This window comes from Nerophis ophidion, linkage group LG08, assembly GCF_033978795.1.
Source record: "Nerophis ophidion isolate RoL-2023_Sa linkage group LG08, RoL_Noph_v1.0, whole genome shotgun sequence".
Taxonomy (NCBI): domain Eukaryota; kingdom Metazoa; phylum Chordata; class Actinopteri; order Syngnathiformes; family Syngnathidae; genus Nerophis; species Nerophis ophidion.
Window position 1 is genome coordinate 16,558,052 of NC_084618.1, and position 26,373 is coordinate 16,584,424.

Consider the following 26,373-nt stretch of genomic DNA (forward strand, 5'->3'; position numbering starts at 1 on the left):
CAGGGGTCAGAAATCCCTAACCCCGTAGCAGGTACTTTCCCGTCATTCCTCGCTCTCTGAAGCAAGGCAGGTGAAAACCCACACGAGACGGATACAAGAGAGATGAGGTCATGTCTTCGCAAGACGTTTCTGCGGAATCAAACTGGGCTCTTAAAGAGACCGGAGCTCGCATAAATATCTGGTGTCACATCGGTGATGAAAAGCCGCGGTTCAATAAACAAAGCTGCTGTGGCGGAGCACCACTATCAAAACTATTCCCTTTTGTTATGCCGCCAAAGACCTCTCCGTTGTCCTCTGCGGTCGTTCAGTTTTCCATCTGGACTTTGCTGAAATATTTACTCACACTGTTTAATTATGAAGCCGTAACCGAGGGGCCGGAGGCTTTTCAGTGGACGTTAGACTGACTATCCATTGACGGAGATATATATTTATATCTACAAGTTACTTTTCTATATTCATAGTCATATTTGAAAACAGCTAGTGTTTTTCCATGTGTTCTCTCTCTGTTTGTCCGCTAGTAAACTGTGTGTTAACCTTGAAGCTTTAGGAATGTAAGGAGTAGCTATACTCCCTTCTTATCTCTTCCTGTCTCAGGCTAAGTAGAACAATAGATATGTATATTTGTTACGGTGGGTGGGGGCGAGGAAAATATTAAAGAAGATAGCGCTTCCGTAAGGTTTTCAGATCAACTAGGCGACGCGAATTGAATATGTTGGTTTTTAGGTTGGTCTCTCCAAAGGTTTGGAATAAATTGCAATATACCTATTTTGTTCTGGGCTATTATTTAAAATCGGCTTATGTGTCATCAAAAGAACTTGGGATTGACCAGCAATTTAAATTCCCTTGGAGGAACATCTGGTTCAAACGCAACACCATCCATCCATCCCTTTTCTACCACTTATTCGCGGGGGGTTGCTGGGGCCTATCTCAGCTACAATCGGGCGGAAGGCGGGATACACCCTGGACAAGTCACCACCTCATCACAGCCCCAACACAGATGGACAGACAATATTCACACACTAAGGACCATTTAGTGTTGCCAATCAACCTATCCCCAGGTGCATGTCTCTGGAAGTCGGAGGAAGCCGGAGTACCCGGAGGGAACCCACGCGGTCACGGGAAGGACATGCAAACTCCACACAGAAAGACCCCGAGCGCAGCATCGAACCCAGGACCTTGTTAAACTGACTAGAAGCAACTAAAAGCAAGTTTTGTGCGTGACGTTAAAGTTTTGCATTCAGGTGGGGTTGGCCTGGAATGGATATCGGTGAAGAACCTACAAACCCTGTTTCCATATGAGTTGGGAAATTGTATTAGATGTAAATATAAACGGAATACAATGATTTGCAAATCCTTTTCAACCCATATTCAGTTGAATATGCTACAAAGACAACATACTTGATGTTCAAAGTGATAAACATTTTTTTTGTTTGCGAATAATCATTAACTTTAGAATTTGATGCCAGCAACACGTGACAAAGAAGTTGGGGAATGCTCATCAAACACTTATTTGGAACATCCCACAGGTGTGCAGGCTGACTGGGAACAGGTGGGTGCCATGATTGGGTATAAAAGCAGCTTCCATGAAATGCTAAGTAATTCACAAACAAGGATGGGGCGAGGGTCACCAATTTGTAAGCAAATTGTCGAACAGTTTTAGAACAATATTTCTAAACGAGCAAGGAATTTAGGGATTTTACCATCTACGGTCCGTAAAATCATCAAAAGATTCAGAGAATCTGGAGAAATCACTGCACGTAAGCGATGACATTACGGACCTTTGATCGCTCAGGCGGTACTGCATCAAAAACCGACATCAGTGTGTAAAGGATATCACCACATGGGCTCAGGAACACTTCATAAAAACACTGTCAGTAACTACAGTTGGTTGCTACATCTGTAAGTGCAAGTTGAAACTCTACTATGCAAAGCGAAAGCCATTTATCAACAACACCCAAAAAGGCCGCTGGCTTCGCTGGGCCCGAGCTCACCTTAGATGGACTGATGCAAAGTGGAAAAGTGTTCTGTGGTCTGACGAGTCCACATTTCAAATTATATTTGGAAACTGTGGACGTAGTGTCCTTTGGAACAAAGAGGAAAATAACCATCCGGATTGTTATCGACGCAAAGTTCAAAAGCCAGCATCTGTGATAGTATGGGGGTGTATTAGTGCCCAAGGCATGGGTAACTTACACATCTGTGAAGGCACCATTAACGCTGAAAGGTCCATACAGGTTTTGGAGCAACATATGTTGTCATCCAAGCAATGTTATCATGGACGCCCCTGCTTATTTCAGCAAAACAATGCCAAGCCACGTGTTACAACAGCGTGGCTTCGTAGTAAAAGAGTGTGGGTACTTTCCTGGCCTGCCTGCAGTCCAGACCTGTCTCCCATCGAAAATGTGTGGCACATTATGAAGCGTAAAATACGACAACAAGACCCCGGACTGTTGAACAACTTAAGCTGTATATCAAGCAAGAATGTTAAAGAATTCCACTTTCAAAGCTTCAACAATTAGTTTCCTCAGTTCCTAAACGTTTATTGAGTGTTGTTAAAAGAAAAAGTGATGTAACACAGTGGTGAACATGCCCTTTCCTAACTACTTTGGCACGTGTTGCAGCCATGAAATTATAAGTTGATTATTATTTGCAAAAAAAAATAAAGTTTATGAGTTTGAACATCAAATATCTTGTCTTTGTAGTGCATTCAATTGAATATGGGTTAAAAATGATTTGCAAATCATTGTATTCCGTTTGTATTTATATTTAACACAATTTCCCAACTCATATGGAAACAGAGTTCTGCATTCAGGTAGGGGTTGGCCCGGAATGGATATCGGTGAAGAACCTAAGTCACAAGCCCGAGGGGTTGGAGCATTGACGGTTTTTCCGCATCTTCATCAACCTGGCGAGTTTCCACCTGCAAACACTGAACAGAACTGGAGCTGCTGCCGCCCCCGCTCGTGCAAACATGAACTAATATGGATCTGAAGACTGAGCTCCAGATCCATATTAGATAGGTTTTGTTTTTCTTTTCCGGGTTGAAGGAAATAACTGGCAGGATTGACGTGACCCTTGAATGATCTGCACTGAATGTTTGGCAAAGCAACATCCTTATTGAGTTTGGTTGTTGACTTCCGCCTGCACCTACGCGTAGCTTCAAGAGCGAACCCCACAAGTCCACTCTGGCAGATAACAGCAATGAGGATTTTCCAACACTTTGGCCCAAGGCTGCATCAAGCTAAAAATATGTTCTTAAAAACAAGCACGGATCTCAGGTCCCTTCATTGGACCTCATTGGACTTGAAAATAACCCAAAAAATTGGTTCGGTCCTTGGCCCTGTACTCTTCAGCATCTACATGCTGCCGCTGGGTGACAACGCGCCTGCTAGACTTTTGACAAGAACAAGAAAGTTTGATCACATTACGCCTGTACTGGCTCACCTGCACTGGCTTCCTGTGCACTTAAGATGTGACTTTAAGGTTTTACTACTTACGTATAAAATACTACACGGTCTAGCGCCATCCTATCTTGCCGATTGTATTGTACCATATGTCCCGGCAAGAAATCTGCGCTCAAAAGACTCTGGCTTATTAGTGATTCCTAGAGCCCAAAAATAGTCTGCGGGCTATAGAGCGTTTTCCGTTCGAGCTCCAGTACTCTGGAATGCCCTCCCGGTAACAGTTCGAGATGATACCTCAGTAGAAGCATTTAAGTCTCACCTTAAAACTCATCTGTATACTCTAGCCTTTAAATAGACCTCCTTTTTAGACCAGTTGATCTGCCGCTTCTTTTCTTTCTCCTATGTCCCCCCTTCCCTTGTGGAGGGGGTCCGGTCCGATGACCATGGATGAAGTACTGGCTGTCCAGAGTCGAGACCCAGGATGGACCGCTCGTCGGGACCCAGGATGGACCGCTCGCCTGTGTATCGGTTGGGGACATCTCTACGCTGCTGATCCGCCTCCGCTTGAGATGGTTTCCTGTGGATGAGACTCTCGCTGCTGTCTTGGATCCGCTTGAACTGAACTCTCGCGGCTGTGTTCGAGCCACTATGGATTGAACTTTCACAGTATCATGTTAGACCCTCTCGACATCCATTGCTTTCGGTCCCCTAGAGGGGAGGGGGGTTGCCCACATCTGAGGTCCTCTCCAAGTTTTCTCATAGTCAGCATTGTCACTGGCGTCCAACTGGGTGTGAATTCTCCCTGCCCACTGGGTGTGAGTTTTCCTTGCCCTTTTGTGGGTTCTTCCGAGGATGATGTAGTCGTAATGATTTGTGCAGTCCTTTGAGACATTTGTGATTTGGGGCTATATAAATAAACATTGATTGATTGATTGAATCCTCCCCTGGGTGTTGGTGACATCACATCTGTAGAGGCGCTAACTTGGCCTTAGGACATTTCAATCAATCATCCATCCACACATTTTCTACCGCTTGTCCCTTTTGGGGTCGCGGGGTGTGTGAAGTGTGAAGTGATTTACATTTATATAGCTCTTTTTCTCTAGTGACTCAAAGCGCTTTACATAGTGAAACCCAATATCTAAGTTACATTTAAACCAGTGTGGGTGGCACTGGGAGCAGGTGGGTGAAGTGTCTTGCCCAAGGACACAACGGCAGTGACTAGGATGGCAGTGCTGGAGCCTATCTCAGCTGCATTCGGGCGGAAGGCGGGGTCCAGCCTGGACAAGTCGCCACCTCATCCCAGGGCCAACACAGATAGACGGACAACATTCACACTCACATTCAAAAACTAGGGACCATTTAGTGTTGCCAATCAACCTATCCCCCAGGTGCATGTCTTTGGAGGTAGGAGGGGCCTATCTCCAGGTGCATGTCTTTGGAGATGTGAGGAAACCGGAGTACCTGGAGGGAACCCACACAGTCACGGGGAGAACATGGAAACTCCACACAGAAAGGTCCCAATCAATGTTTATTAAAGGCCTACTGAAAGCCACTACTACCGACCACGCAGTCTGATAGTTTATACATCAATGATGAAATATTAACATTGCAACACATAGCAATACTGCCGGTTTAGTTTACTAAATTGCAATTTTAAATTTTGCGCGAAGTATCCTGTTGAAAACGCGTGACATGACGGATCGTAGTGCACATCTTGTTCCAGCCCGATCCCAGCTATAATTCGTCTGCTTTAATCGCATAATTACACAGTATTCTGGACACCTGTGTTGCTGAATCTTTTGCAATTTGTTCAATGAATTATGGAGACGTCAAAGAAGAAAGATGTAGGGGGGAAGCGATGTATAACACAAACATAGCCGGTGTTTCCTTGTTTACATTCCCGAAAGATGACGGTGAAGCTTTACTATGGAACAGAGCGGTCAAGCGAACATGGTTCCCTACCACATGTCAACCGGCAGGTTTCGGTGAGAAAATTGTGGTAATAAGTCGGCTCTTACTGTAGACATGAGCAGAGAGCTTGCGTCGTTCCTCGTGCACCTGTCGAAGAGGCAGCTGCAGACTCTCTTCCCCTCTACGACTGGCCGCCCCCGAACGTGGGATGCTTCAAACCATGGAGCAGAGGAAAAAAAAAAATCTCAGCCCGGCCCCAACGGCTGCCTTCGCTTCGCCTCGTCGAGAAACGGGGCTTTCCTCAGAGACACTGGCGGTCCCCACACCCGTGGCCACACCCCTCCGACTTTCAGGTACGACCATATAATCTCACTAAAACACCAGTAACACAATAAGCAGTTAAGAGATTTTCCAGAATTATCCTAGTAAATGTGTCTAATAACATCTGAATCGCTCCCAGTGCCCTGTCTTTTTTTTCTTTTCTAGTCCTTCACTCTCACTTTCCTCATCCACGAATCTTTCAACCTCGCTCAAATTAATGGGGAAATCGTCGCTTTCTCGGTCCGAATCGCCCTCGCTGCTGGTGACCATGATTGTAAATAATGTGAGGATGTGAGGAGCTCCACAACCCGTGACGTCACACGCACATCGTCTGCTACTTCCAGTAAAGGCAAGGCTTTTTTATTAGCGACCGAAAGTTGCAAAATTTATCGTCGATGTTCTCTACTTAATTCTTTCAGCAAAAATATGGCAATATCGCGAAATGATCAAGTATGACACATAGAATGGACCTGCTATCCCCGTTTAAATAAGAACATCTCATTTCAGTAGGCCTTTAATACAGCCCTAAATCATAAGTGTCTCAACGGGCTGCACAAGCCACAACGACATCCTTGGCTTAGACCCCACATCAGGGCAAGGAAAAACTCAACCCAATGGGACAATGAGAAACCTTGGAGGGGATCGTAGATGTGGGGACCCCCACGCCCTGGGTAGATCTAGCATAATATTGTGAGAGTCCAGTCCATAGTGGGGGCCAGCAGGAGACCATCCCGAGTGGAGACAGGTCAGCAGCGCAGAGGCATCCCCAGGCGAGCGGTACACTCCAGTTCCTGACTTTGGACAGCCAGCGCTTCATCCGTGGCCAACGAAACCCTGAGGATTTCAGGAATGTTTTTGTCCGCAGTGATGATCGCCCCGCCGGAGTCGCAGTGGAGAGGTTCCAACCTCATCCATGGTCGCAATCTTTGGGTCGTGACAACGGGACAAACTCCGGGAGACTCCCGAAATTCAGCGCCTCTCCCAAAAACCTCCAGGGACAAATTTTCTCCCGAAAATCTCCCGAAATTCAGGCGGAGCTGGAGGCCACGCCCCCTCCAGCTCCATGCGGACCTGAGTGACGTGTTGACAGCCTGTTTTCACGTCCGCTTTCCCACACTATAAACAGCATGTCTGCCCATTGACTGTAGAAAGATCGAGGGCGAGTTCTTGGTTTCTTATGTGGGTTTATTGTTAGGCGGTTTAATTAACGTCCTCCCATCGCGGTAACAACACACAACAACAGCAGTCCGTTTTCGTCTACCGTAAAGCAGTTCGTCTGCCGTAAACAGCAATGTTGTGACACTCTTAAACAGGACAATACTGCCATCTGCTGTACATAAAAAAAAAAGAAGGATGGACAATTCAACCCTTAACTCAACAATGAGTAGATGAGTGTAATGTGTGTGTAAATGTGTAAATAAATGCACACTGAAATTCAAGTATTTATTTTGTTTATACATATATATATATATATAAATATATATATATATATATATATATAAATGAAATACTTGACTGGTGAATCTAGCTGTAAATATACACCTACCCTCTTAACCACGCCCTTAACTGTTAACCGTTAGCATTTTAACGTTATCATTCAAGTATATTAACATTAGCATGTTAACTTTTTTTTAGCAAACACCTAATAGTCCTATAACTTGGTACTTGATACATGCTAACTGTTAGCATGCTAGCATTAGCATTTAAGTGTGACTTGCGCAATTTCGTGTGTCAAGCTGCGGGCCGCAATCGGCAGGTCTGGTTTAATACATCCTTGATGTAAATCTTCCAGCCCGGCACATCCCAAAGGTTGTTTTGGACCGAGATCTTGGTATTAGCCGCTTGTTTAGAAGAAGGGGAATTGTGACTCAAGTCCACAGGAGCTCACGCGGTGACTGCAAAGAAATGAGTTACAGTGTTTCCTGAAAGAGTAATGGCAACCAGCTGAGAACTGTCATGGATAAGTTATAAGAGTAACACTCCCCTAGGGGTGCTAGCTCACCTCATTCCATCCACCCGACGCTCCCCCTGTTGTCTTGTGACGGCTGGCCAGCGTGGAGGATATTCAGCCTGGCCCCAGTTAGCATCGACTCAGCATTTTTTTTTTTTTTAAAGGGAAAACGCAGCTGTAGGAACTCTGCTGCGGTCCTACTTGGACATGTGGAAAACGAGGGAGCCTCAAGTGATTATTCTGACTCGTGTGAGGTCCGTGGTTTGTCACATAAAAGTACTTGCAGGATTAGGACAAATACTAATGCTAACATTTCGATGGACATTTATAGAAAGTAAATCTTTCTGAACAAAATTGCCTGGAGTTGGTTGGTTTGGGGGAGGAGGGTGGGGGGCGTGAAAAAAATATTCAGTCAAAGGCTGGACTCCAGACTGAGGCCAAGGAAAAAAACTCATAGCCATAAAAGCGGTAAAAGTTCGAGATGCCACCTCAGTAGAAGCATTTAAGTCTCACCTTAAAACTCATTTGTATACTCTAGCCTTTAAATAGACTACCTTTTTCGACCAGTTGATCTGCCGTTTCTTTTCTTTTTCTCCTATGTCCCACTCTCCCTTGTGGAGGGGGTCCGGTCCGATCCGGTGGCCATGTACTGCTTGCCTGTGTATCAGCTGGGGACATCTCTGCGCTGCTGATCCGCCTCCGCTTGGGATGTTTTCCTGCTGGCTCCGCTGTGAACGGGACTCTCGCTGCTGTGTTGGATCCGCTTTGGACTGGACTCTTGTGACTGTGTTGGATCCATTATGGATTGAACTTTCACAGTATCATGTTAGACCCGCTCGACATCCATTGCTTTCCTCCTCTCCAAGGTTCTCATAGTCATCATTGTCACCGACGTCCCACTGGGTGTGAGTCTTCCTTGCCCTTATGTGGGCCTACCGAGGATGTCGTAGTGGTTTGTGCAGCCCTTTGAGACACTAGTGATTTAGGGCTATATAAGTAAACATTGATTGATAAACACTCTGTGGAGAGGCGGGGCAGGGCAAGCTAAAGCCCTGCTCAAGATGGCGGCAAGGAGGCGGAGCGTGCCGGGAGCTCACACACCGGTGATGAATCTACCTATCTCCTCACAGAGTATAAAAGGAGAGAAGAAGGAAAGATTGAGAGAAGGAAGTGAAGTGTCTGCAGCAGTGCAGGAGAAACGAGAACGATCAGAGAGCGAGCCACAGAGCGACAGAGAACAGCACAGACGACGACACGGCAGCCGAAAAGCAGACCGGAACGAGCAGGGGAGGAGGAGCTGAAAGAGTGACCCGACCGACACTCAAGCTTTATTGAAAAATAAAGAGTCAAACCTGTGCTAAAGCTATGTCCTTCCTGGGTGATCCACGCAACCCACACGACGATGGCAAGAGTCGTTTACACACACATAAACGTGTGACAAATTATCAACAAAACTTGCAACAGAGGGAAGGGAGTGGGAGCTGCTGCTGTATAAACGCTATCACTCATCCATCACTACTAAGGGATTAAGGCCTTGGTTTTCTTCAAAAGCTTGTTAAACAAAGAACATGTTCAGAAACCAGTGGCCTTGTGGTTATGGAGTGTTTATCCTGAGATGGGTTGGTTCAAACCCCCGGCCGAGTCATACGAAAGACTATAAAAATGAGAGCCATTACCTCCCTGCTTGGCACTCAGCATCAAGGGCTGGAATGGGGGGTTAAATCACCAAAAATTATTCCAAGGTGCAGGCACCACTGTTGCTAACATTTCGATTGACATATATAGAAAGTAAATCTTTCTGAACAAAATTTCCCAGAGTTGGTTGGTTTGGGAGAGGTGAAAAAATATTAAGGCAAAGGCTGGACTCCAGGGAGGGGGTCCAGAGTGAGGCCAAAGAAAAAAAATATATAACAATAGCACACATAAACATGTTACATAGAATCAACAAAACTTGCAACTGAGAGAAGGGAGTGGGAGCTGCAGGTGCTGTATAAGCGCAAGACAGCCGTCCATTAAAGCCTCGGTTTTGTTCGAAAGCTTGTTAAACAAAGAACATGTTCAGAAACCAGTGGCCTTGTGGTTATGGAGTGTTCGCCCTAAGATGGATAGGTCATGAGTTCAAACCCCCGGCCGAGTCATACCAAAGACTATAAAAATGAGACCCATGACCTCCCTGCTTGACACTCAGCATCAAGGGCTGGAATGGGGGGTTAAATCACCAAAAACTGTTGCTACCATTTCAATGGACATTTATAGAAAGCAAATCTTTCCTAACAAAATTTCCCAGAGTTGGTTGGTTTGGGGGGGGGGTGAAAAAGTATTAAGGCAAAGGCTGGACTCCAGGGAGGGGGTCCAGACTGAGGGCAAATACATTTTTTTTTATAGCAATAGCACACATAAACATGTTGCATAATCAATCAATCAATGTTTATTTATATAGCCCCAAATCACAAATGTCTCAAAGGACTGCACAAATCATTATGACTACAACATCCTCGGAACAACCCACAAAAGGGCAAGGAAAACTCACACCCAGTGGGCAGGGAGAATTCACATCCAGTGGGACGCCAGTGACAATGCTGACTATGGAAAACCTTGAAGAGGACCTCAGATGTGGGCAACCCCCCCCCTCTAGGGGACCGAAAGCAATGGATGTCGAGCGGGTCTAACATGATACTGTGGAAGTTCAATCCATAGTGGCTCCAACACAGCCGCGAGAGTTCAGTTCAAAGCGGATCCAAGACAGCAGCGAGAGTCCCGTCCACAGGAGACCATCTCAAGCGGAGGCGGATCAGCAGCGTAGAGATGTCCCCAATCGATACAGGCGAGCGGTCCATCCTGGGTCCCGACGAGCAGTCCATCCTGGGTCTCGACTCTGGACAGCCAGTACTTCATCCATGGTTATCGGACCGGACCCCCTCCGCAAGGGAGGGGGGGGGACATAGGAGAAAGAAAAGAAGCGGCAGATCAACTGGTCTAAAAAGGAGGTCTATTTAAAGGCTAGAGTATACAGATGAGTTTTAAGGTGAGACTTAAATGTTTCTACTGAGGTAGCATCTCGAACTGTTACCGGGAAGACATTCCAGAGTACTGGAGCCCGGACGGAAAACGCTCTATAGCCCGCAGACTTTTTTAAAATCAACAAAACTTGCAACAGAGGGAAGGGAGTGGGAGCTGCTGCTGTATTAGCGCAAGTCCGCCATCCATCGCCCTTAAGGGATTAAAGCCTTGGTTTTGTTCGAAAGCTTGTTAAACAAAGAACATCTTCAGAAACCAGTGAACTTGTGGTTATAGAGTGTCCGCCCTGAGATCGGTAGGTCGTGAGTTCAAACCCCGGCCGAGTCATACGAAAGATTATAAAAATGGGAGCCACTACCTCCCTGCTTGGCACTCAGCATCAAGGGTTGGAATTGGGGGTTAAATCACCCAAAAATATTCCTGGGAGCGGCCCCGCTGCTGCTCACTGCTCCCCTCACCTTCCAGGGGGTGATCAAGGGTGATGGGTCAAATGCAAAGAAAAATGTTGCCACACCTCCTGTGTGTGTGACAATCATTGCTACTTTAACTTTTCAACATAGAATCAACAAAACTTGCAACAGAGGGAAGGCAGAGGGAGCTGCTGTTGTATAAGCGCAAGTCAGCCATCCACCGCCCCTAAGGTATTAAAGCCTCGGTTTTGTTCAAAAGCTTGTTTAACAAAGAACATGTTCAAAAACCAGTGGTTAGAGTGTCCGCACTGAGATGGGTAAGTCGTGAGTTCGAATCCTCTTATCGAACCGTTTCCTTATCGAATCCAGATAGGTTGTTGTGTGTGTGCACTGAGTTCCAAAAGCCATAGATGTTATGTGACTGGGCCGGCAAACTGCTTCAGTGTTTCCCCCAGAAAATGTGTTAGTTAAGGTGGTGTCTCTCCGGCGGACAGACCGGGGAAAGGGGTGGGTGGGTGGGTGTAAGGATCGGTGTAACTCGACCTGTCACCATCACGTCTCCACCTCGTCGCTGCCACCACAGCCCGGGGGGTAATAGACTACAGACTGCGTTGAAGTAGGCCGGCTTCGTCGCGTGAAGAAGCCGAAAACTTTTGGTTGTGTTTTCCGCTTTATTTGCTGAATGGCGATATACGATATATATCTCGATATGTTTTCCGTAACGTAAAACCAAAAACAGTCCTAGTTACCAGAGATACTAAAATAATGACTTACAAACTCAAATGAATGACTTACTGTAAGTAAGCGTTTGCAATAAGCGTTTAAAAAAAAAAAAAGTTAAAAGTGGGGCCACATGCTGACATATGCTCAACTCCATCCATCCATTCATTTTCTACCGCTTGTCCCTTTTAGGGTCTCTCCTTAATTTATTACAGCATTTGGGTAGTTGATTTTTATTATGTAAATCTAATATTTTTATCAACATGTGATAGAAGGAGACTATTCATCCCTAAACACCATGGAGTTCATGTAGGCTTTATGATGCACTTATATTATTATATCACTTTTCATTTAACATTATGTCCTTTTTTGCTGCTTCAACACAGAATAAGGTCAAGTGAAATAACTTGGTTTTTATCTGTAAGTCAATAATGCTTGTCTTTCTCTCAGACAGACAGGGCTTTGCACGCACACACACCGCACAGTGAGCTAACGTTACGCTAAAAGCGAACTAGCTATCACCTCAAAGACTGCGAATGAGCTGAGCTGCCGCTTCTGTTTCTAGAACGTTAACGTGCTCATTGTGATGTTACTAGTAGTTGACTGGGAGGTGTTTATTATCATTTGGGGAGAGTCCGCTGCCTTACCTGCTAAAAACACCTTTCTGCTCGCTCCACGTTACATGCGCTCTGAATACGGACTGCTGATTGGCTGTTACCGCGCTGCGTGTAACCATGGTTGTGTGGGTGGGACAATGTTGGGTTAAAAACAATAAAAATCAGTTCCCAGTGGCTTGTTGTATTTTTTGAAGTTTTTTTCAAAATTTTACCGGTCTCGGAATTTCGCTAAATAAAGCTTTAAAGTGCCTTATTTTCGCTCTCTGCGAAGACACTGGCCATTTCCCTGTGACGTCATACAGTGCTGCCAATGTAAACAAACAATGGGAATACCACAGCAAGATATATAGACATTAGCTCGGATTCAAACTCGGATTTCAGCGATTTAAGCGATTCAACAGATTACGCATGTATTGAAAAAGATGGTTGGAGTATGAAAGTATTGAAGAAGAAACTGAAGCTATTGAGCGAATTCATAGTCATAGCATGGCCGAATAGCTGCGTTAGCATCGCCGGTAAAATGTGCGGACCAAACGATCAGGACTTTCGCATCTTGTGACACTGGAGCAACTTAAATCCGTCGATTGGTAAGTGTTTGTTTCGCATTAAATGTGGGTGGAAGGAAACGTAATATAGTTGCAAATGCATCTACAGGTTATCCATACATCTCTGTGCCATGTCTGCTTTAGCACCGCCGGTAAATAGCATGTTAGCATCGATTAGCGTAGCATGTTAACATCGATTAGCTGGCAGTCAACATCAATAAAACTCGCCTTTGTGATTTCGTTGACTATCGTTGCAAATGCATTTGCAGGTTATCCATACATCTCTGTGCCATGTCTGCTTTAGAACCGCCGGTAAATAGCATGTTAGCATCGATTAGCGTAGCATGTTAGCATCGATTAGCTGGCAGTCAACATCAACAAAACTCGCCTTTGTGATTTCGTTGACTATCGTTGCAAATGCATCTGCAGGTTATCCATACATCTCTGTGCCATGTCTGTCTTAGCATCGCCGGTAAAATGTGGAGACACTCCGGCACATTCAATGTGGGTCTGGCGGCAGATTTCTTGCCACTTTCGCATCTTCGGGCCAGTGGTGCAACTTGAATCCCTCCCTGTTAGTGTTGTTACACCCTCCGACAACACACCGTCGAGGCATGATGTCTCCAAGGTTCCAAAAAATAGTCAAAAAAACGGAAAATAACAGAGCTGAGACCCGGTGTTTGTAATGTGTTGAAAATGAAAATGGCGGGTGTTTTACCTCGGCGACGTCACATTCTGACGTCATCGCTTCCAGCGCATTAAACAGAAAGGCATTTAATTCACCAAAAATTCACCCATTTAGAGTTCGGAAATCGGTTAAAAAAATAGATGGTCTTTTTTCTGCACCATCAAGGTATATATTGACGCTTACATAGGTCTGGTGATAATGTTCCCCTTTAAGACTTTTTTCTTTTTTTGTTAAGACTTTAGTTTAGGCCGTAGGTCTTTGTTGTTAAGGCTGCGAGAAACGCTTCTGTTTATATGTAGGAAAAGCGGACGTGACTGAGGACAGCATGCGGACAGCATGCGGACGTTAAAGGGTGAAGGTTAAGAATCTGGGTATTATCTTCGACCCAACTCTCTCCTTTGAGTCACACATTAAAAGCGTTACTAAAACGGCCTTCTTTCATCTCCGTAATATCGCTAAAATTCGCTCCATTCTGTCCACTAAAGACGCCGAGATCATTATCCATGCGTTTGTTACGTCTCGCCTCGACTACTGTAACGTATTATTTTCGGGTCTCCCCATGTCTAGCATTAAAAGATTACAGTTGGTACAAAATGCGGCTGCTAGACTTTTGACAAGAACAAGAAAGTTTGATCACATTACGCCTGTACTGGCTCACCTGCACTGGCTTCCTGTGCACTTAAGATGTGACTTTAAGGTTTTACTACTTACGTATAAAATACTACACGGTCTAGCTCCAGCCTATCTTGCCGATTGTATTGTACCATATGTCCTGGCAAGAAATCTGCGTTCAAAGGACTCCAGCTTATTAGTGATTCCCAAAGCCCAAAAAAAGTCTGCGGGCTATAGAGCGTTTTCCGTTCGGGCTCCAGTACTCTGGAATGCCCTCCCGGTAACAGTTCGAGATGCCACCTCAGTAGAAGCATTTAAGTCTCACCTTAAAACTCATTTGTATACTCTAGCCTTTAAATAGACTCCCTTTTTAGACCAGTTGATCTGCCGTTTCTTTTCTTTTTCTTCTATGTCCCACTCTCCCTTGTGGAGGGGGTCCAGTCCGATCCGGTGGCCATGTACTGCTTGCCTGTGTATCGGCTGGGGACATCTCTGCGCTGCTGATCCGCCTCCGTTTGGGATGGTTTCCTGCTGGCTCCGCTGTGAACGGGACTCTCGCTGCTGTGTTGGATCCGCTTTGGACTGGACTCTCGCGACTGTGTTGGATCCATTGTGAATTGAACTTTCACAGTATCATGTTAGACTCGCTCGACATCCATTGCTTTCCTCCTCTCCAAGGTTCTCATAGTCATCATTGTCACCGACGTCCCACTGGGTGTGAGTTTTCCTTGCCCTTATGTGGGCCTACCGAGGATGTCGTGGTGGTTTGTGCAGCCCTTTGAGACACTAGTGATTTAGGGCTATATAAGTAACATTGATTGATTGATTGAGGTTTCAGGTAAGAGAGAACGCTAAGGGCCCGCCCCCAATAGTGTTGTCCGGGTGGCAATCGGGAGAAATTCACGAGAATGGTTGCCCCGGGAGATCTTCGGGAGGGGCACTGAAATTCGTGACTCTCCCGGGAAAACCGTGAGGGTAGTCAAGTATGGTCCCTACTGACCATGGCGAGTTCAAACCTAAAACCATCGGCATTAGCTGGTTCCGTCAGCATTGGCGAGCGCTGCGCGGTGAAAAAAACTGAATCGGAACGTCTCGGCAGGCGAAACTAGAGCTCCAGTTTTTACAATTTCATTCAATTTTACACACTGACATACGAGGTGAGAGGGAATATTTCCTGTATGAGCTCATGGAACGTTTGAGGAAAAAAAAGACGAAAAGGGATTATACGGAGCCAGCCGAAAGGATTTGAGTCGGATGAAAAACTGTCCACGCCTGCACAAAACATTAAAGACTAGAACTCACGTTGCCTGACTGAAGTGACGCTCGTCGGGCTACCGGGGAAGAGAGATTGTAAACACTGTCTCCCGTTAGCTTAAACAACACTTGTCAAGCCTTCCCTTTTCGGCGCGAGACACGTGGAATGTAATCAAATGTCCTATCGACAGCCTTTGTTTTGCTTTGACAAATGTACGCAGAACTTTAATTTCTCCCTTTGCTGCAGTGAAAGGATAGCAGATCTCATGCGGCGTGTGATTACTCTTCCAGGCCAAGACTCCAATCTGTAAACTAGAGAAGCTTCTTTTTGCCACAAAATCTCAATGCTTACGACGCTTACCGCCAAGTCGGGTGAAATATAGCGGGGCTAGAGCGGGGGGTCAGCGACCCGCATCTCATCAGTGCCGCCCAAGTAGAAAAATATATTTGTTGTTTTAATAATGTTTCTGTAGGAGTATGAACATAACAGAAACCTTACTATTAGAAAGCCCATCCATCTTCTTCGATCATTACGTGAACTTTGGGGTTTGTTTTTCCGGAATGCAAAGAAAAGTTGGAGCGGGCAAGGCGTGAAGGTAATGACATCTTTTATTTTAACACTATAACTACGCAAACAAAAGGCGCGCACAATGGTGGAGAACAAACTTGACTAATGAAACTAAACTTGCAAAGGCAGAAACTATGAACAATAAACTAAAACTTACTTGGCATGGAACTATGAATCAAAAAGCGTGAACTAAGCATGAAACCGTAAACATGGCATGAAGCAGAGTGGAGGTAAAGTCGCCAGGCTGACTTCCTGGCAACTTTCGCTTTAAATAATAGACATGATTAGTGACAGGTGTGCGAGTGCAAAACGTGAGACAGGTGCGTGACATGAGGACAGGTGAAAACTAATGGGTAGTCACGGAAACAAAACAAACAAGGAAGTGCAAAAACAGGAAACAATGGAGTCTTGAGCAAAACAGAACATAACTAAACAAAACATGATCACAAGAAATGACACCTTCCGCTTATCTGAGGTCGGGTCGCGGGGGCAGCAGCCTAAGCTGGGAAGCCCAGACTTCCCTCTCCCCAGTCACTTCGTCCAGCTCCTCCCGGGGGATCCCGAAGCGCTCCCAGGCCAGCCAGGAGACATAGTCTTCCCAACGTGTCCTGGGTCTTCCCCGTGGCCTCCTACCGGTCGGACGTGCCCGAAACACCTCCCTAGGGAGGCGTTCGGGTGGCATCCTGACCAGATGCCCGATCCACTTCATCTGGCTCCTCTCCATGTGGAGGAGCAGCGGCTTTACTTTGAGTTCCCCCGGATAGCAGAGCTTTCCACCCTATCTCTAAGGGAGAGACCCACCACCCGGCGGAGGAAGCTCATTTCGGCCGCTTGTACCCGTGATCTTGTCCTTTTCGATCAAAACCCAAAGCTCATGACTATAGGTGAGGATGGAAATATAGCCTTGGATATCCTGAGGCGTTCCCAGGCCAGCCGGGAGACATAGTCTTCCAAACGTGTCCTGGGTCTTACCCGTGGCCTCCTACCGGTCGGACGTGCCCGAAACACCTACATAGGGAGGCGTTCGGGTGGCATCCTGACCAGATGCCCGAACCACTTCATCTGGCTCCTCTCCATGTGGAGGAACAGCGGCTTTACTTTGAGGTCCTCCCGGATGACAGAGCTTCTCACCCTATCTCTAAGGGAGAGACCCTCCACCCGGCGGAGGAAGCTCATTTCGGCCGCTTGTACCCGTGATCTTGTCCTTTTTCGATCATAACCCAAAGCTCATGACCATAGGTGAGGATGGGAACATAGATCGAGCGTTAAATTGAGAGCTTTGCCTTCCGGCTCAGCTCCTTCTTCACCACAACGGATCAATACAGTGTCCACATTACTGAAGACAACGCACCGATCCGCCTGTTGATCTCACCATCCACTCTTCCCAATCCAACCCAATCCACTTTATTTATATAGCACATTTAAACAACAATAACGTTTCCAAAGTGCTGCACAGCCATGTTAAAAGCAATTGTAAAAAAAAATTTAAAAAAAATTAATAAATAAAATAAAATAAAAAAAGTATATATATATATATATATATATAATGCTCCACCAATGACTGAATAAAAACAAAAAATAAATAAATATAAAACCAATAAAAACAATATAAAAACAAATATGATTAAAAACTATTTTAAAGGGTAAAATCAATTAAAACAGTAAAATAGAAATCAAAGTGTATAAAAAACACAGAGGACCACACAACTCACGTAGTGTTAAAAGCCAAAGAATAAAAGTGGGTCTTAAGACGAGACTTAAAACACTCCACTGTGGAAGCAGTTTGAACATGGAGCGGCAGAGTGTTCCAGAGCTTAGGGCCGACCACAGAGAAGGCCCTTTCTCCCCTGGTCTTAAGTCTGGTCTTGGGCACCACGAGCTGGAACTGGCTCTCGGACCTCAGAGCGCGCGCAGGAATGTAAATTTGGATAAGGTCCGAGATATATTGAGGTGCCAGTCCATATAAAGATTTAAAAACAAACAGCAATGTTTTAAAAATCAATTCTAAAATGAACAGGGAGCCAGTGCAAACTCTGAAGAATTGGGGTTATATGCTTCCCTCACTCGTGAACAAGACTGCGAGGTACTTGAACTCTTCCACTTGGGGCAGGGTCTCCTCCCCAACCTGGAGATGGCACTCCACCCTTTTCTTTTATGCGGAGAATAATTTCGCGACACCCAGTGTGTGTGTGACAATCATTGGCACTTTCACTTCAACTTAATTAATCATCAAAACGTATCAAAGCTGCTCCCACAAGTGTGAACACCCGAAATTCCATTCTTGTCCTTGTTTTGCATCATTAAAAAACAAAACTAAATATGTCGAATATTAATGGTTACTTACAGTGAGGGCTTCACGGTGGAAGAGGGGTTAGTGCGTCTGCCTCACAATACGAAGGTCCTGCAGTCCTGGGTTCAAATCCAGGCTCGGGATCTTTCTGTGTGGAGTTTGCATGTTCTCCCCGTGAATGCGTGGATTCCCTCCGGGTACTCCGGCTTCCTCCCACTTCCAAAGACATGCACCTGGGGATAGGTTGATTGGCAACACTAAATTGGCCCTAGTGTGTGAATGTTGTCTGTCTATCTGTGTTGACCCTGCGATGAGATGGCGACTTGTCCAGGGGTGTATCCCGCCTTCCGCCCGATTGTAGCTGAGATAGGCGCCAGCGCCCCCCGCGACCCCAAAAGGGAATAAGTGGTAGAAAATGGATGGATGGATACTTACAGTGAGTGAAGTCCAGCTGTGCAGGTTGGATCTAGTCCGTTTAGAAGCCTCACACCGCCACAATAAAAGCATCCCAGAAGGTTCCAGAATCCGTTCCCAGGGCCCAACGCTTGGCTAATGTTTGTTGCTGTTCCGACAAAGCTGAAAAAAATCAATAACCAATAAAAGAGGAGAGGTCAGGACTTCCGCGCCGATGAAGTAACAAGTTTATTAGCGCCGGGGTGTCTTTTTACTACCTTGAAGCTTCAAGCCGCTGCCTTCATGGAGAGCACGAACAGCTTTTATGAGCTTCTGCATGCAGATTACTTCTCATTTGTATGCCTAAAACTGTCCTGACGACAATGTATTCATGACTGAAAACTGTACCACGGTGTTTTAGAGCCATTATTATTGCTGCTTTTTATGATCTGTGGAAAAATGAAAAGCGGGAAAAAAATAAACGTCAACATTTTTATTTCAAATGTAACTTTCCTCTGATTGTAATCCCCCTCAGTTATCAAGGCAGAGAGGAAAAGTCAACACATTCTATTTCATACAACGTTTAAACAATGTTGGGTTATACGACGGGGCTTCACGGTAGGAGAGGGGTTAGTGCGTCTGCCTCACAATACGGAGTTCCTGCAGTCCTGGGTTCAAATCCAGGCTCGGGATCTTTCTGTGTGGAGTTTGCATGTTCTCCCCGTGAATGCTTGGGTTCCCTCCGGGTACTCCGGCTTCCTCCCACTTCCAAAGACATGCACCTGGGGATAGGTTGATTGGCAACACTAAATGGGCCCTAGTGTGTGAATGTTGTCTGTCTATCTGTGTTGGCCCTGCGATGAGGTGGCGACTTGTCCAGGGTGTACCCTGCCTTCCGCTCGATTGTAGCTGAGATAGGCGCCAGCGCCCCCGAAAGGGAATAAGCGGTAGAAAATGGATGGATGGAAGGGTTATAAGACGTTGATTCGACCATTGAATTTTGACCACTTGACCGATACTCTACAACACGAACACAACATTGAAACAACATGGTTTTTGACAACTTTTATTCAATGTCATGTTGCGGTGTTGATTTGACTATAGAAATTTGGTAATTTCCCAACCAACATTCTACAGCAGGGGTCGGGAACCTTTTTTGGCTGAGAGAGCCATGAAAGCCAAATATTTAAAAATGTATTTTCGTGAGTGCCATACAATATTTTTTAACACTGAGTACAACAAAATGCGTGCATTTTTAAATAGGACTAACATTCTTTAAGTCTCTTTTTCTTTTTAAGAAGATTTTTATTCTGAAGTTAACCAATAATAATTAAAGTACTTCTTAACATTAATGCGACTTCACGAAGAGGTATGGTAGAAAACGGTTGGATGGATTAAAATGCATGAGGATGTTTTATATTTTGAATGTTATTATGTTATAGTAATTTTGTATATATCATCACACAACGTTTATGCTCAAGGGCCGTTGCTGTAATTATTGTCAATTGTACTAAAGTGGTATTTTTCTTTGTCCGTGCAAAGCTGACAAATCCAAAAGATTGCCAGCCATTCTGGTATCAGTGTCTGTTTTCACGAACGGCCCGCTGACTGCCAAGGCCGAACACCGCCGTGACGCAGACAGAGCAGAGAGACAAGGCGATATCACCAGCATCAACACATTTTCATTTTTGTATAAACTTATATTGTGTCTAACTGGAGTTGTCGGGATTAGTCCCTTCCCTCAGCCATTTTAAAAATGGACCTTCCAAATAAATAGAGGAAGCAGGCGGGCTAGACTTTTAGAATATAGTTCGGATCTGTAACTAGAATAAAGCCCAAAACACATGTCTCCCCATTAAGACAAGTTGAACTCTGTCTCTGCATGATTCCTTGCTTCTTGTCTGTTTAGATAGATGGATAGATGGATAGTACTTTATTGATTCCTTCAGGAGAGTTCCTTCAGGAAAATTAAAATTCCAGCAGCAGTGTACAGAGTTGAGATCAATTTAAAAAAAAAAAAAAGATAAAAAAAGTAAAAAGTAAATAGTGGGGGTTTAAAAGGAAACAAAAAAGAGAAATATTACAAAAAGAATAAAAACAATGGGAATAAAAATATAACAGTAAAATAAGAATATAACAAGACAAAGTAGGCAGTAGTGACCATGTTATGAAAACGTATTGCACTGTTATTGTTTTGCATCCCCTGTCATCCTAATACCCCCCGTCCCCCGTCCCAGAGAGGAGTTGTACAGTCTAATGGCGTGTGGGACAAAGGAGTTCTTGAGTCTATTAGTCCTGCACTTGGGATGAAGCAGTCTAGAACTGAACAGGCTCCTCTGGCTGCTGATAACGCTATGCAGAGGGTGACTAGCATCATCCAGGATGCTCACTAGTTTGTCCGCAGTCCTCTTCTCTGCCACCGTCACCAGTGAGTCCAGTTTCATTCCGATTGTAGAACCGGCCCGCCTGATCAGTTTCTCAAGTGTGGAGCTGTCCTTCTTAGATGTACTGCCCCCCCAGCACACTACCATGTAGAACAGAACACTGGCAACCACAGACTGGTAGTACATCCACAGGAGTTTTTTTTACAAATGTTGAAGGAGTGCAGTCTCCTAAGGAAGTACAGCCTGCTATGTCCTTTCTTGTACTGGTGGTCCGTGTTAACAGTCCAGTCCAGCTTATTGTCCACCCAAACCCTGAGGTACTTGAATGAGTCCACGGTCTGTACCTCAACTCCCTCGATCCTAATAGGTTGTGACCGTGGACTCGACCTCCCAAAGTCAATGACCAGCTCCTTGGTCTTTGACGGATTGAGCTGCAAGACGTTCGTGTTTAATAGATGTCATCAGTGTTTGAACCTGACAGATTACCAGCGAATATATTCATTTCTTATCGTGTTAAGCATTATCAGCTTATATTTATCTGAGAGCCAGATACAGTCATCAAAAGAGCCACATTTGGCTCTAGAGCCATAGGTTCCCTACCCCGGCTCTACAACATAAATACGACGTAGAAACAACATGCTTTTTGACGACGTTGCATTAATTTCATGTTCTGATGTTGATTTGACCTTTGAATTTTGGTCATTTTCCAACCAATATTCTGTAACAAAAATACAACGTTGAAAAAACCTGCCGTTTGACGTTTACTCAATGTCATGTTGTGGCGTTGATTTGACCATTCAATTTTGGTCATTTCCCAACCAATATTATACAACACAAATACAACCTTGAAACAACATGCTGTTTGACAACGTTTAATCAATGTTGGGTTCTAAGACGTTGATTTGACCGTTGAATTTTGGTCGTTTCCCAACCAATATTCTACAACACAAATACAACGTTGGAAAAACCTGCCGTTTGACGTTTACTCAATGTCATGTTGTGGCGTTGATTTGACCATTGAAATTTGGTCATTTCCCAACCAATATTATACAACACAAATACAACCTTGAAACAACATGCTGTTTGACAACGTTTAATCAATGTTGGGTTCTAAGACGTTGATTTGAACGTTGAATTTTGGTTGTTTCCCAACCAATATTATACAACACATATACAACGTTGAAAAAACCTGCTGTTTGACGTTTACTCAATGTCATGTTGTGGCGTTGATTTGACCATTGAAATTTGGTCATTTCCCAACCAATATTATACAACACAAATACAAGCTTGAAACAACATGCTGTTTGACAACGTTTAATCAATGTTGGGTTCTAAGACGTTGATTTGACTTTTGAATTTCGGTCATTTCCCAACCAACATTCTACAACACAAATACGTTGAAAAAACTTGGTGTTTGACGTTTACTCAATGTCATGTTGTGACGTTGATTTGACCATTCAATTTTGGTCATTTTCCAACCAATATTATACAACACAAATACAACCTTGAAACAACATGCTGTTTGACAACGTTTAATCAATGTTGGGTTCTAAGACGTTGATTTGACCGTTGAATTTTGGTCGTTTCCCAACCAATATCCTACAACACAAATACAACGTTGAAAAAACCTGCCGTTTGACGTTTACTCAATGTCATGTTGTGCCGTTGATTTGACCATTGAAATTTGGTCATTTCCCAACCAATATTCAACTACATTAATACAACCTTGAAACAACATGCTGTTTGACAACGTTTAATCAATGTTGGGTTCTAAGACGTTGCTTTGACTGTTGAATTTTGGTCGTTTCCCAAACAATATTCTACAACACAAATACAACATTGAAACAACATGATTTTTGACGTTTATTCAATGTCAGATTTTGACGTTGATTTTGACCATTGACTTTTGGTCACTTCCAAACCAATATTCTACAACAGGGGTGGGCATTACGTCGATCGCGATCGACTGGTCGATCTCGGAGGGTGTGTCAGTCGATCTCAAGCCAGGCATTAAAAAATAGACATAAAAATGAGCAATCATCAATCATACCAAGACTTCACTTTCGTCAGTTGTTTGACATTCTCGGCACCCGAGGATCTTGTGAGATGACGCTGGCTGCTGCGAGCTCATATTTAAGAAAAAAATCACTAACAGGGCGGACGCAGAGAAACACATTTTATTTCTAGAGACTCCGTACCTACTGTCAAAACTCTAAAGACCGACTGCGCAGTTCCTGTCTTCACCATAAAAGACCTGTTTCATCCTGCCTGTGCTAACAAAATAAGAGTCTCAGAAAGCTAGCGTGCACAAGCTAGCAAGCTACGGAGTTTGATGCCAATGTATTTCTCCCCCGCCCTCAGCGACCGCTTTCTCACTTGCTTGCCCACCCGCACACTCACTGACGTCACTCACCTGCTGCCAGACATTAAAGGGCCACACACATATGCTACTCTTATAACAAAGTGTTTAAAAACGAGTATGCAAGTTGGACAAATGAGATGCCAAATCCAACCACTTTCATGTGGTATTGGACAGAAAGGAGGACTTTTTTTTTCCTCCATTTGAAAATGCGGACGTTATCAGCACCACTGTCTAATTCCAATCAATGCAAGTCATCAGAATCAGGTAATACACCAACTTATATTCTTGTCTTCATGAAAGAAAGGAATCTATGTGTGTTAAACATGCTTGTATTATCATTAAACACCATTAACTTGTTAACAAAAATGTCTCTTTCATAAATAAATAAATATAAATTATAAATAGGAATGAGGTAGATCTCCTCGACTTGGTCAATTGAAAAGTAGCTCGCCTGCAGAAAAAGTGTGAGCGCCCCTGTTCTACAACAATACTACATTGAAAAAACTCGATTTTTGACAACATTAAATCAATGTTGGGTTCTAAGGCAGTGGTTCTCAAATGGGGGTACGCGTACCTCTGTGGGTACTTGAAGGTATGCCAAGGGGTACATGAGATTTTTGAAAACATATTCTAAAAATAGCAACAATTCAAAAATTATTTATAAATATATTAATTGAATAATACTTCAACAAAATATGAATTTAAGTTCATAAACTGTGAAAACAAATGCAACAATGCAATATTCAGTGTTGACAGCTAAATTTTTTGTGGACATGTTCCATAAATATTGATGCTAAATATTTATTTTTTTGTGAAAAAAATGTTTAGAATTAAGTTGATGAATCCAGATGGATCTATATTACAATCCCCAAAGAGGGCACTTTAAGTTGATGATTACTTCTATGCAAAGAAATCTTTATTTATAATTGAATTACTTGTTTATTTTTCAACGAGTTTTTAGTTATTTTCACATCTTTTCTTTTCCAAATAGTTCAAGAAAGACCACTAAAAATTAGCAATATTTTGCACTGTTATAAAATTTAATAAATCAGAAACTGATGACATAGTGCTGTATTTTACATATTTATCTCTTTTTTTTTTTAACCAAAAATGCTTTGCTCCAATTAGGGGGTACTTGAGTTAAAAAAAATGTTCACAGGGGGTACATCACTGAAAAAAGGTTGAGAACCACTGTTCTAAGGCGTTAAAGACCTACTGAAAGCCACTACTACCGACCACACAGTCTGATAGTTTATATATCAATGATGAAATCTTAACATTGCAACACATGCCAATACGGCCGCTTTAGTTTACTAAATTGCAATTTTAAATTTCACGCGGAAGTATCATGCTAAAACGTTGCGGTATGATGAGGCGTGCGCGTGACGTCATGCATTGTAGAGGACATTTTGTTCCAGCACCGTTCACAGCTATAAGTCGTCTCTTTTCATCGCATAATTCCACTGTGTTGCTGAATCTTTTGCAATTTGTTCAATGAATAATGGAGACGTCAAAGAAGAAAGCTGTAGGTGGGAAGTGGTGTATTGCGGCCGCCTTTAGCAACACAAACACAGCCGGTTTTTCATTGTTTACATTCCCGAAAGATGACAGTCAAGCTTTACTATGGAACAGAGATGTCAAGCGAACACGGTTGGATTGGACCACACACACACAAAGTACAGTGTATTATTAGTGATTCCCAAAGCCCGAAAAAAGTCTGCGGGCTATAGAGCGTTTTCATTTCGGGCTCCAGTACTCTGGAATGCCCTCCCGGTAAAAGTTTGAGATGCCACCTCAGTAGAAGCATTTAAGTCTCACCTTAAAACTCATTTGTATACTCTAGCCTTTAAATAGACCCCCTTTTTAGACCAGTTAATCTGCCGTTTCTTTTCTTTTTCTCCTATGTCCCACTCTCCCTTGTGGAGGGGGTCCGGTCCGATCCGGTGGCCATGTACTGCTTGCCTGTGTATCGGCTGGGGACATCTCTGCGCTGCTGATCCGCCTCCGCTTGGGATGTTTTTCCTGCTGGCTCCGCTGTGAACGGGACTCTCGCTGCTGTGTTGGATCCGCTTTGGACTGGACTCTCGCGACTGTGTTGGATCCATTATGGAGTGAACTTTCACAGTATCATGTTAGACCCGCTCGACATCCATTGCTTTCGTCCTCTCCAAGGTTCTCATAGTCATCATTGTCACCGACGTCCCACTGGGTGTGAGTTTTCCTTGCTCTTATGGCCTACCGAGGATGTCGTAGTGGTTTGTGTTGTGGATTGTGCAGCCCTTTGAGACACTAGTGATTTATGGCTATATAAGTAAACATTGATTGATTGATTGTTTGATTATGCAGCAATCATTTCGAAAGATCGTGTTTCGAAGAGGGTCCCTTGCGAAGGGCAGAGATGGGCATCGCCACCACCCGTCGACTGGTGTTGAAGAAAGGTCCGGGGCCGACCTTCAGGTTGTACAGGTACGAACATATAATCTCACTAAAACACTAGTAATACAATACGCAGATAAGGGATTTTCCAGAATTATCCTAGTAAATGTGTCTAATAACATCTGAACCGCTCCCACTGCCCTCGTCTTTTTTTTTTTCCCTAGTCCTTCACTCTCACTTTCCTCATCCACTAATCTTTCATCCTCGCTCAAATTAATGGGGAAATCGTCGCTTTCTCAATCCGAATCGCTCTCGCTGCTGGTGGCCATGATTATAAACAATGTTCAGATGTGAGGAGCTCCACAACCCGTGACGTCACACGCACATCGTCTGCTACTTCCAGTAAAGGCAAGGCTTTTTTATTAGCGACCAAAGGTTGCAAACTTTATCGTGGATGTTTTCTACTAAATCCTTTCAGCAAAAAAATGGCAATATCGCAAAATGATCAAGTATGACACATAGAATGGACCTGCTATCCCCGTTTAAATA

At 44.1% G+C, this 26,373-nt stretch overlaps 1 protein-coding gene across 1 annotated transcript in view; it reads right to left on the bottom strand.

Moving 5' to 3' along the window:
• The window catches only part of LOC133557418 (tenascin-like), a 172,866-nt gene that overhangs the window by 109,684 nt on the left and 36,809 nt on the right, over nucleotides 1-26,373 (bottom strand). The window contains exons 2-3 of the mRNA XM_061907865.1: nucleotides 18,981-19,151; nucleotides 18,745-18,885 (exon numbers count right to left, since the gene is read on the bottom strand). The gene's annotated coding sequence lies outside the window, so the exon portion shown is untranslated. The remainder of the gene's footprint in view (nucleotides 1-18,744; nucleotides 18,886-18,980; nucleotides 19,152-26,373) is intronic.